Below are 9,307 nucleotides of genomic sequence, written 5' to 3' on the forward strand. Positions count from 1 at the left end.
AGCAGCTGGGGAAAGGAGCAGGCTGCTTTCTGAGCAGCCTCTACTGAGGAGAAGGCAGAAACTGAGCTCCCCTAGGCTCTCCAGGAAAACTTCCTCTTACAATTTCCTCACAGAAATAGGTAACTGGGCTCAAGAGTCACAGAAAGGGAAATTTAGGACCAGCTTACTGAGGCAGAGGCTTGCAGGTCTCTCGGAAGGGCTTCAGCGCTATCGCTTGGCTGCTGGACAGTGGCTTCCAATCTGCTCTTTTCACTTGCAGAGCTTAAGAAGAAATACAGGTCTTATTGCCAGAAAATCCAATGCCAGACAAACTGTACTAAGGAACAGAATCCACAGCAGAAGTGTCCTTCAAAATCCCACTGACTGTCCCCTTGTTTCCACCCAATGCCCCAAAGCCACAGACCCCTCGCTTCACTGGGTTACTCTCTTACTGTTGCGCATCTTCTTCCAGTTGTTTTACAGTCGGATTAGTCTCAGAAGATGCCAACGGGAGGTCCTGCAGTTTCTGGGAAGAAGTTCTTGCTTCTCTTCCCTTGTCATCCAAGGCAGTCTTCAAGTCACCAACACAATGCTCGGACTGAAGATGCTTTTCTTCCTCCTCCCGCAGCTGTAAAATCACGGGAAGAATGCACAGTTGTCAGGGGAACTTTTCCAGAGAGGAGCCAGCTGCTGCTGAGGAACTCAGGTGCTGCATGTCTGTGTGCATCCCCTCTGCCCAAAGAACTGCAATCCATTCAAGTCCCTTCAAAGCTTCACTTCTACTCCCCAAAGAACACAAGCTGGATGCCTTTGTCCTCTTCTACAGCAGCCTCTCCCATCCCTCCACTGCTTTCCTACAGCTCAGTTCTGAGCACCGACATTGCCCCTCCGACCTGTTTTGTGACCTGGGACGTTTCTTGTATTCCCTTGTTTGCTACTCCAGGAAAAGGTGAGGGAAATAGTTCATCTTCCTAAAGGAAGGCGTCTGGCAAGTGTCAGAGGCCAAGTGCTCTGGCACATGTGCTCTGGAGCCCAGGATTGCACCAGGGGAGCATGGGGAGTTTTCTGAAGTGGGAAAGACCCGCACTGTAGTGCAGAGAGAGGCGCCCAGCAGCCCCTGAGCAGGAAGCAGAGGATGCCTGAGGAGAGGCAGCTCTGCTTCAGTGTGGTGGGGCCAGGAAGGATGGCATCACTGACAAGCTGATGAGCACCATTTCAGCAAAGGCAGCCAGGTGAACTGCTCCCCAGACCTGCCCTGAAGTGGAGAATGGCGCCAGGGGTGCGTGGGGAGTCTTCTTAAAGCAGGAAGACCTCGAGTGTAGCAGAGAGAGAGGAGCCCCAGCCCCCCTGAGCAGTAAGGGGTGAAACCCTAAGGAGAGGCAGCTCTGCCTCAGCAGGGCGGGTTGTGGGGCAGGGGGCCGGAGGGACAGAGGCAGATCAAAGCCCGATGGAACTGCTGCTTCCTTAGGTCTCTGTCATAGTGGCTCCCAGAATACTGGTTTGTCCATTTTCATGAGAAATAGGAAGCAACAGGCACCCCCAGGTTTATCCCTGTGGGGACAGGCTTTCCATACCTCCGTGTCAGCCCTGTCCAACTCCTCCTGCAAGCGCAGATTATCTTCCTCCAGGTGAGCCTCATGGGTTCCAGGAACCACAAGAACAGTCCTAAAGCATCCAAAATTTCATCTGAGACATGTCTGATCCTGCCTCATTTTTCCCCTGCTTGCTCCCAAAAGAGCTCTTCCCCCCTTTCCTACAAGCTCCGTGAAAGTAAAGCCAAGTCCATGGAAGCATTGGAGAATGTATCTTAGAAGGGGCCTCCCTAAAGCAGCCTCAGCTATGAGGTCAGGCCATGTTGTTCAGGGCTCCTTGCACTGCTCTTCCAAGTCCCCACAGATGCAGCTGCACAAACTCCCGGGGCGAGCCCTTCGACCGCCTGACCATCTCCATGGCAGGAAGTTTTCTCCTTCTGTGCGCTCGGAGCCCCTCGTGTCCCCTGGGACACTGTTGCTTCTCTTTCCCCCAACGCTTCCCTTCAGAGCACTTAACGCATCAACTCTGCCTTGCCCTAAACCCCCCTGGCCTGCAGAGCAGCCACGCTGCTGAGCTACTGGCAAGTTTCCCCATGGCTCTGGCTCTGTGTGGGGAGAGGGCACCACAGACAAGGCTTTCTTGCAGACCTCAGCGGGCAAAGGACAAGAGCCCCTAAGGTACGAGAGTAGGCAAGTGCAGACCTGCATTTACCAGTCCCACAGGGAACTGCTTCCACGGGGCTCCTCCTTCTTTTTCCAAGCTCATTGCCACACCCCTCGTCTGGGTCACACTTGCAGACTACCGAGAAGACCCGTGGGCTGTTTTGACAAAGCCCTCACCTTTCCCCCTGGGCTTGGGCATGCCTGTCAGCTGCTTTTTTCAGAAGGCACTCCAGAATCTCCTCATGCTGTTGCAAGGCTGCAAGTTTGAAGGGGGTAAATCCCCACTGAAAGGAGAAAGAATCCCCATTAGAAAGACACAGACAAGCTGTGCAGCTGTTGGAAAGAGCAGCTTTAGCCACATGCCAAGGTTACCTGGTTCTGAGCAACACTCTTGGCATGATGCTCCAGTAACAGCCCTGCTACAGCTGTGTTTTTAGAGAGGACAGCCAGGTGAAGGGCAGTGTTGCCATCAGCGTCTGCCAGATTGGGGTCGCCACCGTGTGCCAGCAGAAGAGCAACACATTCTTCCTGCTCCTGCTGGACTGCCTGGGAACAACACATGAAAAGGGAAAGACTTCCAACTTTTACATGCCCCTCTGTCACAACTCCCTCAGCTCCTGAATGCTGCCATAGAAGACCATCTGCAAAGATTAGCTAACAGAGGCCTATGCCGTGCCCATTGCAATAGGCATGTTTCTATGGCCCTGCCCTGCAAGGAATCCTGCCAGACACCTCCCCTTTAACACACCAGCACTGAGCCCCACCTACAAGCTCCTAAGGCATTCCACACACCTTCATCAGGGCCGTTCTCTTGAAGCTGTCAGCGAGGTTGGGCTGGCTGTTCTTTCTTAGCAGATATCTAACGACATCTGCATGGCCATTGGCCAAAGCCAGATGCAGAGGTGTCCTAAAAATTAAACAGATGCTCTTAACCCAGACAGACAAAGGACGAGCCCAAGCTGTGTCTCTACCCAGCACCCTGGGGACCCTGCCCGGACTCTGCTCCTCCCGCTTGCTGCTGCTGCTGCTACTGCTGCTGCTGCAAGCCTGTGCTGATCAGCCAGAGGGCAGAAGAGAACAGGTGAGGGCTGAGCAGCTGCAGAACAGCCCTGCAGAGAGACCACGGCCAAGCGGCAGGTGGGCAACACGCCTTTCCAACAGCGCTGGAACCCGGCCGGCAGCTCCAAGCAGTGAAAAGCTCAAGAGTTCCCTCTCCCAGCTGACAGGGCAAATGTCACTTTTCAAGCCTTGTCCTTAAGAGAGGGTTGCCGAGGACTACTGCAGCTTGGCTCAGGAGCAGCCCAGGTGTGCCATCAGCGTGGCCCAGAACTCACCGCATCTCCTGGTCTGGCCTGTCGATGCCGACTACCTTGACGTAGCAGCGCCAGCGCCTCAGCCAGCCCAGGTCGCTGCGGGCGGCCGCGCGGTGCAGCCTGCCCAGCCCCTGCTCCCGGAGCTGGGAGGCGCTGGTGGAGCTGGTGGCAACCCAGGGCTGCCCACTGCTGCTGCTGGATGGCGACTGCCATTGCTTCTTGCTGAGAAGCCACGGCATGACCCTGCTTGGAGCTCCCAGCAGCAGGAAGGGCAAGAAGCCCCCGACGGGCTGCCGGGCACCAAGTGGGGATGAAGAATGGGAGAAGGGCGAGGTTTAGGGTGAGGGTGACAAAGGGGACAAGGATGAGAATAAGGGCACAGGGTATAAAGCACAAGGCAGACGAGGTCGCCCTGTGCAGTGATCGTTGCCTGCAGCTGCCAAGACGGCGATCCAGGCGCGCAACAAACGCTCCCCGAGCGGGATGTGCTGCTGCTCCCCGAGAGGCTACAGCAACTCTGAGCGCCGGCTGCGGGCACCAACAAAGCCGTGCCCGACTGGCGCCTGTGACATCACAATGGCTGGTGGAAGGCTCAGCACGTCAGCGTGGGCTGTGACAGAGGCCACGGTGCAGGGTGGGACCGGGCGGGACATGGCAGGGCAGGGCAGGTGTGAGGGCGGCCCTGCTGGGCCTGGTGGGAAGGAGGCGGCCTGGGCCTTGTGAGGGTGGCAGTCACATGTCCTCCAGAGGGTTTATAAGGAGGCATTTTTCTTTTAAATAAACAGATTTGACTGCTTGCCAACTGGCTGCTGGGTCGTGTCTTTTATATTATATTAATATACCACACCAGGACAATTCCCCAACTCCTTTGTCTTGTCCCTCTTGAAGAGCAGACACCTCACCCCCCTCCCCCTCGGAACTGCTGTCACCTGCTGCTTTGCCAGATGCCAACAGTGAATTTCTGCTCTGCTTCTCTACCAGCCAACGGGCAGCACACAGCAGGGCAGGAAGAAACTTTCAAACAGTTCTCTTCTTCCTCAACAATTCCTGGATTTCTTGATTGTTTTCATCAAACCAGTCCTTGTTCTTCTTGAGGGAGAACCCTAAGGATTCTTCAGAGGATTGCAGGATGCAGCTTTTAATATGATGCCAAATTGCTTCAGGAGAGGAATCTGCAGAATCTGTGGAATGGTTTTCAAGCCTAGTTTGAAGGTTTGCCTGGAATCTTTCTCTTACTGTGGCTGATTGGAGATCGTTAACTTGGAGTCTTCTCCTTGGGATACTGCCCTTTTTGGGTTTGAATTTGAGATTGAAATTGAGTTTACAGCGCACAAGCCGATGGTCTGTTTGGCATTCTGCGCTGGGCATCACGCGGGTATGGAGGACATCGCGGACATCTCTCCGTCGCACCAAGACATAATCAATGAGGTGCCAATGCTTAGATCTGGGGTGCATCCAGGTTGTCTTTAGACTATCTTTCTGCTGAAAGATAGTGTTGATGATGGTAAACTGTTGTTCTGCACAGAATTCTAGCAGAAGTCGACCATTATCGTTGCAGTTTCCAACACCATGCTTGCCTAATATTCCTTTCCAAACTTCAAAATTTTTACCTACTCTGGCATTGAAATCCTCAAGGATAATGATCTTATCATCTGCTGGTACCTTTTGGGTAAGGCAGCGCAGGTCAGAGTAAAATTTATCTTTTTCAGCAGGGTCAGCTTGGAGAGTTGGGGCATATATACTAAAGATGACAACGTGATGCTTGTTGTTTAGTGGAAGGCGTAGGGAGATAATGCGGTCAGAGTGACCTGTCGGCAGATTTTCGAGTTTAGGGACAATAGAGTTTTTGATCATGAAGCCGACACCAGAGAGATGTTTTTCGGTTCTGGACTTACCTGACCAAAAGAGTGTGTAACCGGCACCGTGTTCTCTGAGGCTGCCTTCCTCATGAAGGCGAACTTCACTGAGAGCAGCAATGTCGATGTTGAGACGAGCCAGCTCATGGGCAATTAGGGCAGAGCGACGCACAGGACGTCCGCTGTCCGCAGAATCGAGCATGGTTCTGATGTTCCAGCATGCTAGAGTTAATTTAGGTACACCTTTGGAGGCAGGTGCATGCCTGTGTCTTTTGCTCTTTGTGCGACCGCATTGGAAGAAGATGCCCGTTGGTCTGCGGTTAACCAACCGGGTGAAGGTGGAGATGAGCTTTGTTTAGGCCACCTTTTCTAGGCCCCTCTCCGAGTGGAGCAAGCAGTGCTGTCCTTGAAAAGGCTGCTTGGTCGTTCAGGGTGCTGCCCCAAGAGACTCTCATCTCCGTCAGTCTCAAATGACCAATATCCTGAACCGCCTGCATGCAGGGTTGGGTCTGCGGCTCCCAGTGCACCTTTCACCTACCGTTTTGACCCTCGCCCGTCGCTGCAGGACTTTTTGCATGTGGGTAAAGCCTTCAAGCCTGCGCAATGGATTTTTTAGGTGAGATGCAGTATGCGCGGAACTGAACCCACCCTTTAATCCTAAGGTTCATCTGCCAGGGCCGAGCAAGCTTGGACGGTGGCAGCGAGGTCCTCAGGACGTAAGTTTGATTAGAGTGGCCTTCTCTTAGATGGATGGCCTTACAGGGCTAAGCGAGCTCCATCTGCCCGGGTTTGGGATGAGAGTTGTCCTTCTCCTAGGATGACTGCCAGAAGGCTAATGAGCTCATCCTGCCCAAGAATGAAGTGTATCTGGTCCTAAGGTTTTGACCTGTCTGGCATGGGCGACCCTACCGAAGGCATGAACCCTCGCCAGCATAGCTCGCAACCACATAGGGGTACATAGGCATAGGCTACTTACCTGTTAGAACGAGTTGGGTAAGTCATTCATTTCCTACTTTACTAACACCTATTTAAATACCATCATAAGGAGACAACCAGGAGCAGCCCTTTGTCCTGCTCACCCTTTCAGGATGTAACAGAGCAGAGCAAATAAATCCAGAACATGCCGAACCTGGGCAGTAGCCGCAGGTGAGCCAAAAGTAAATAGGTAAATAGACAAACAAACAAATCAACTGACCAACCGTTCTGGCCCCCGTACCTGTCAAGGCTAGGGTGCCTTTCAAGACCCCAGCCTGGCTGGGGTCCCCATCAATCTAAAAGAACCCACTATCCACCCTGACGATTATCCTTCCCCCACTGTGACACCACAAAATTGCAGGCGCGTTGCAGACCTGCGAGGTTTCACATGAGACAGCCCCGCACTCCCACCCGCCAGTCGGAGGACAACCATGATCTGCTCAAAGCCCTTCCCCTCTGCTCCCTGAATCACTTTGGCAACATATTAAAAACAGAATCCTGCAGTCCTCTGAAGAATCCTTAGGGTTCTCCTTCAAGTAGAACAAGGACTGGTTTGATGAAAACAATCAAGAGATCCAGGATTTGTTGAGGAAAAAGAGAACTGCCCACCAAGCACACCTTGCTCAGCCATCTGGTCATGGAAGAAAAGCAGCCTTTCGTCTCACATGCAGCAAGCTCCAACAGCAACTCCGTGACATCCAGAACAAATGGTGGATCAGTCTAGCAGGAAAATTCAATGATGCGCAGATACAGGTGACCACAGAGGATTCTATGAGGCCTTGAAAACAGCATACAGGCCTACATACCAGGTCCAAAGCCCTCTACTCAGCGCAGATGGTCAAATGCTTCTCACAGATAAAACCTCCATTCTGAATTGAAGGTCTGAACACTTTCAGACTCTTTTCAGTACCAACCATGTAGTTCAAGACTCAGCAATTCAGTCCATCACACAACAACCAGTGAAGAATGAATTGGATACTGCCCCTACTAGGGGAGAAACTCTTAAGGCCATAGAGCAGGTGAAAATTGGCAAGGCAGCTGGGGTTGATGGAACTGCACCTGAAGTCTGGAAACATGGGGGCCTTGCACTCCATGCTAAATTCCACGAGTTTGTGGTGTGCTGTTGGGAACTAGGCCAACTACCATCAGACCTTTGTGATGCAGTCATCATCACCTTGTAGAAGAAGAAAGGAATTAAATCAGACTGCTCAAACTACCGGGGTGTTACTCTGCTCTCCATTGCTGGCAAAATCCTGGCAAGAATACTCTTGAACAGACTAATACCCGCTAGAGCAGAAGAAATTCTACCTGAAAGTCAGTGTGGTTTCAGAGCCAACAGGGGTACCACAGACATGGTGTTTGTTCTCAGACAACTGCAAGAGAAGTGTAGGGAACAGAACAAAGGTCTCTATGGAACCTTTGTTGATCTCACCAAGGCTTTCGATACTGTGAGCAGAAAAGGTCTGTGGCAGATTTTGGAACGTTTAGGTTGTCCCCCCAAGTTCCTTAAAATGATCATCTCACTCCATGAGAACCAGCATGGCCAAGTCAGATATGGCAATGCACTTTCTGAGCCCTTTCTAATATCCAGTGGTGTGAAACAAGGCTGCGTTCTCACACCAACCCTATTCACAATCTTTTTCAGCATGATGCTCCAAAGGGCCACGGCAGACCCTGATGATCAGGACGGTATCTACATCCGATATTGTACCATGGAAGCCTATTCAACCTAAGGCGACTGAAGGCCCAAACCAATACCTTAAACCATCTTGTCCGGAAGCTGCTTTACGCTGATGACGGCGCCCTCGTCGCTCACACAAAAGAAGCTCTGCAGCGTTTAACATCCTGCTTTGCTGAGGCTGCTGAGCTCTTTGGACTGGAAGTCAGCTTGAAGAAGACTGAAGTTTTCTATCAGACTGCACCTCAGGAAGGCTTCCATCATCCCCACATCACCACTGGCGAATCAGAGCTCAAATCAATCCAGCAGTTTAATTACCTGGGGAGCCTCATCTCCTCGGACGGTGAGATTGATGGAGAGATAGACAACAGGTTAGCAAAGGCATAGAGAGCTTTTGGATGACTCCATAAAAGGGTTTGGCAAAATAAACAACTGAAGAAAAGTACAAAGATCAGTACAAAGCCATGGTGCTGTCTACTCTCTCATATGGGTCCAAATCATGGGTCATCTACCGCCACCACCTGCGACTCCCAGAACGCTTCCATCAATGCTGCCTCCGTACAATCCTAAACATCCACTGGTCAGATTATGTGACCAATACATCTGTTCTAGAACAGGCAGCAGTTACGAGTATTGAGGCCATGTTGCTGAGAACACAGCTGTGTTGGGCAGGGCACGTCTGCAGGATGAAGGACCACCGCCTCCCTAAGATCCTGCTTTATGGTGAACTTGCCACCGGCTGCCGCAAGAGAGGAGCCCCGAAGGGGAGATACAAGGGCTCCCTGAAACAACATCTCAGCCTTGGCCACATTGATCTCCATCGCTGGTCTCCAACCCTGGTCTACCCTGACCTCCAATCGGTAGGTCTGGAGACACACTGTCTCTAACGCTGCTGCTTCCTTTGAGAACGCACACAGGGTCACCATCGAAGAGAAAAGACAGCGCAGAAAGAATCGTGTCTTGCTGGTACCATCCAAGGAGTCTTTCTGCTGTGCCTTTTGCAACCCATCTTGTCTATCTCGCATTGGCCTCTTTAGCCACCAGCGCTTGTAGCAAATGTGGGTAGAGCCCTTCCCAAATCTTGGTTCGCGAAGCCCAGCCATGATGCTGATGATAAAGTGGTCTGTGAGGTTGCTGGGTGCGCATGCTTTATGGAGCTATCTTCATGCCCCCAGCACACTGAATGAAGAAATGTGGGCTTTCTAACCCAAAAAACTGGTTGGAGAGTTTGTTTCCCAGTTTTCAGTACCAGAACCTCATGGACCCAAAGGGACCCTGTGACACTGTCAGGGGCTCATGGAACCAAAGGGA

At 52.1% G+C, this 9,307-nt stretch overlaps 1 long non-coding RNA gene across 1 annotated transcript; it reads right to left on the bottom strand.

Moving 5' to 3' along the window:
• Nucleotides 1–192: 192 nt before the first annotated feature.
• On the bottom strand, nucleotides 193–1,644 carry LOC113961625. The gene is made up of 3 exons (XR_003532354.1): nucleotides 1,554–1,644; nucleotides 432–607; nucleotides 193–261 (listed from the first exon to the last, which is right to left on the bottom strand). It is a non-coding gene; the product is annotated as an uncharacterized LOC113961625 (long non-coding RNA).
• Between the last annotated feature and the right edge of the window lie 7,663 nt (nucleotides 1,645–9,307).

This window comes from Neopelma chrysocephalum, unplaced genomic scaffold (assembly GCF_003984885.1).
Source record: "Neopelma chrysocephalum unplaced genomic scaffold, ASM398488v2 Primary Assembly neopelma1_97354, whole genome shotgun sequence".
NCBI lineage: Eukaryota > Metazoa > Chordata > Aves > Passeriformes > Pipridae > Neopelma > Neopelma chrysocephalum.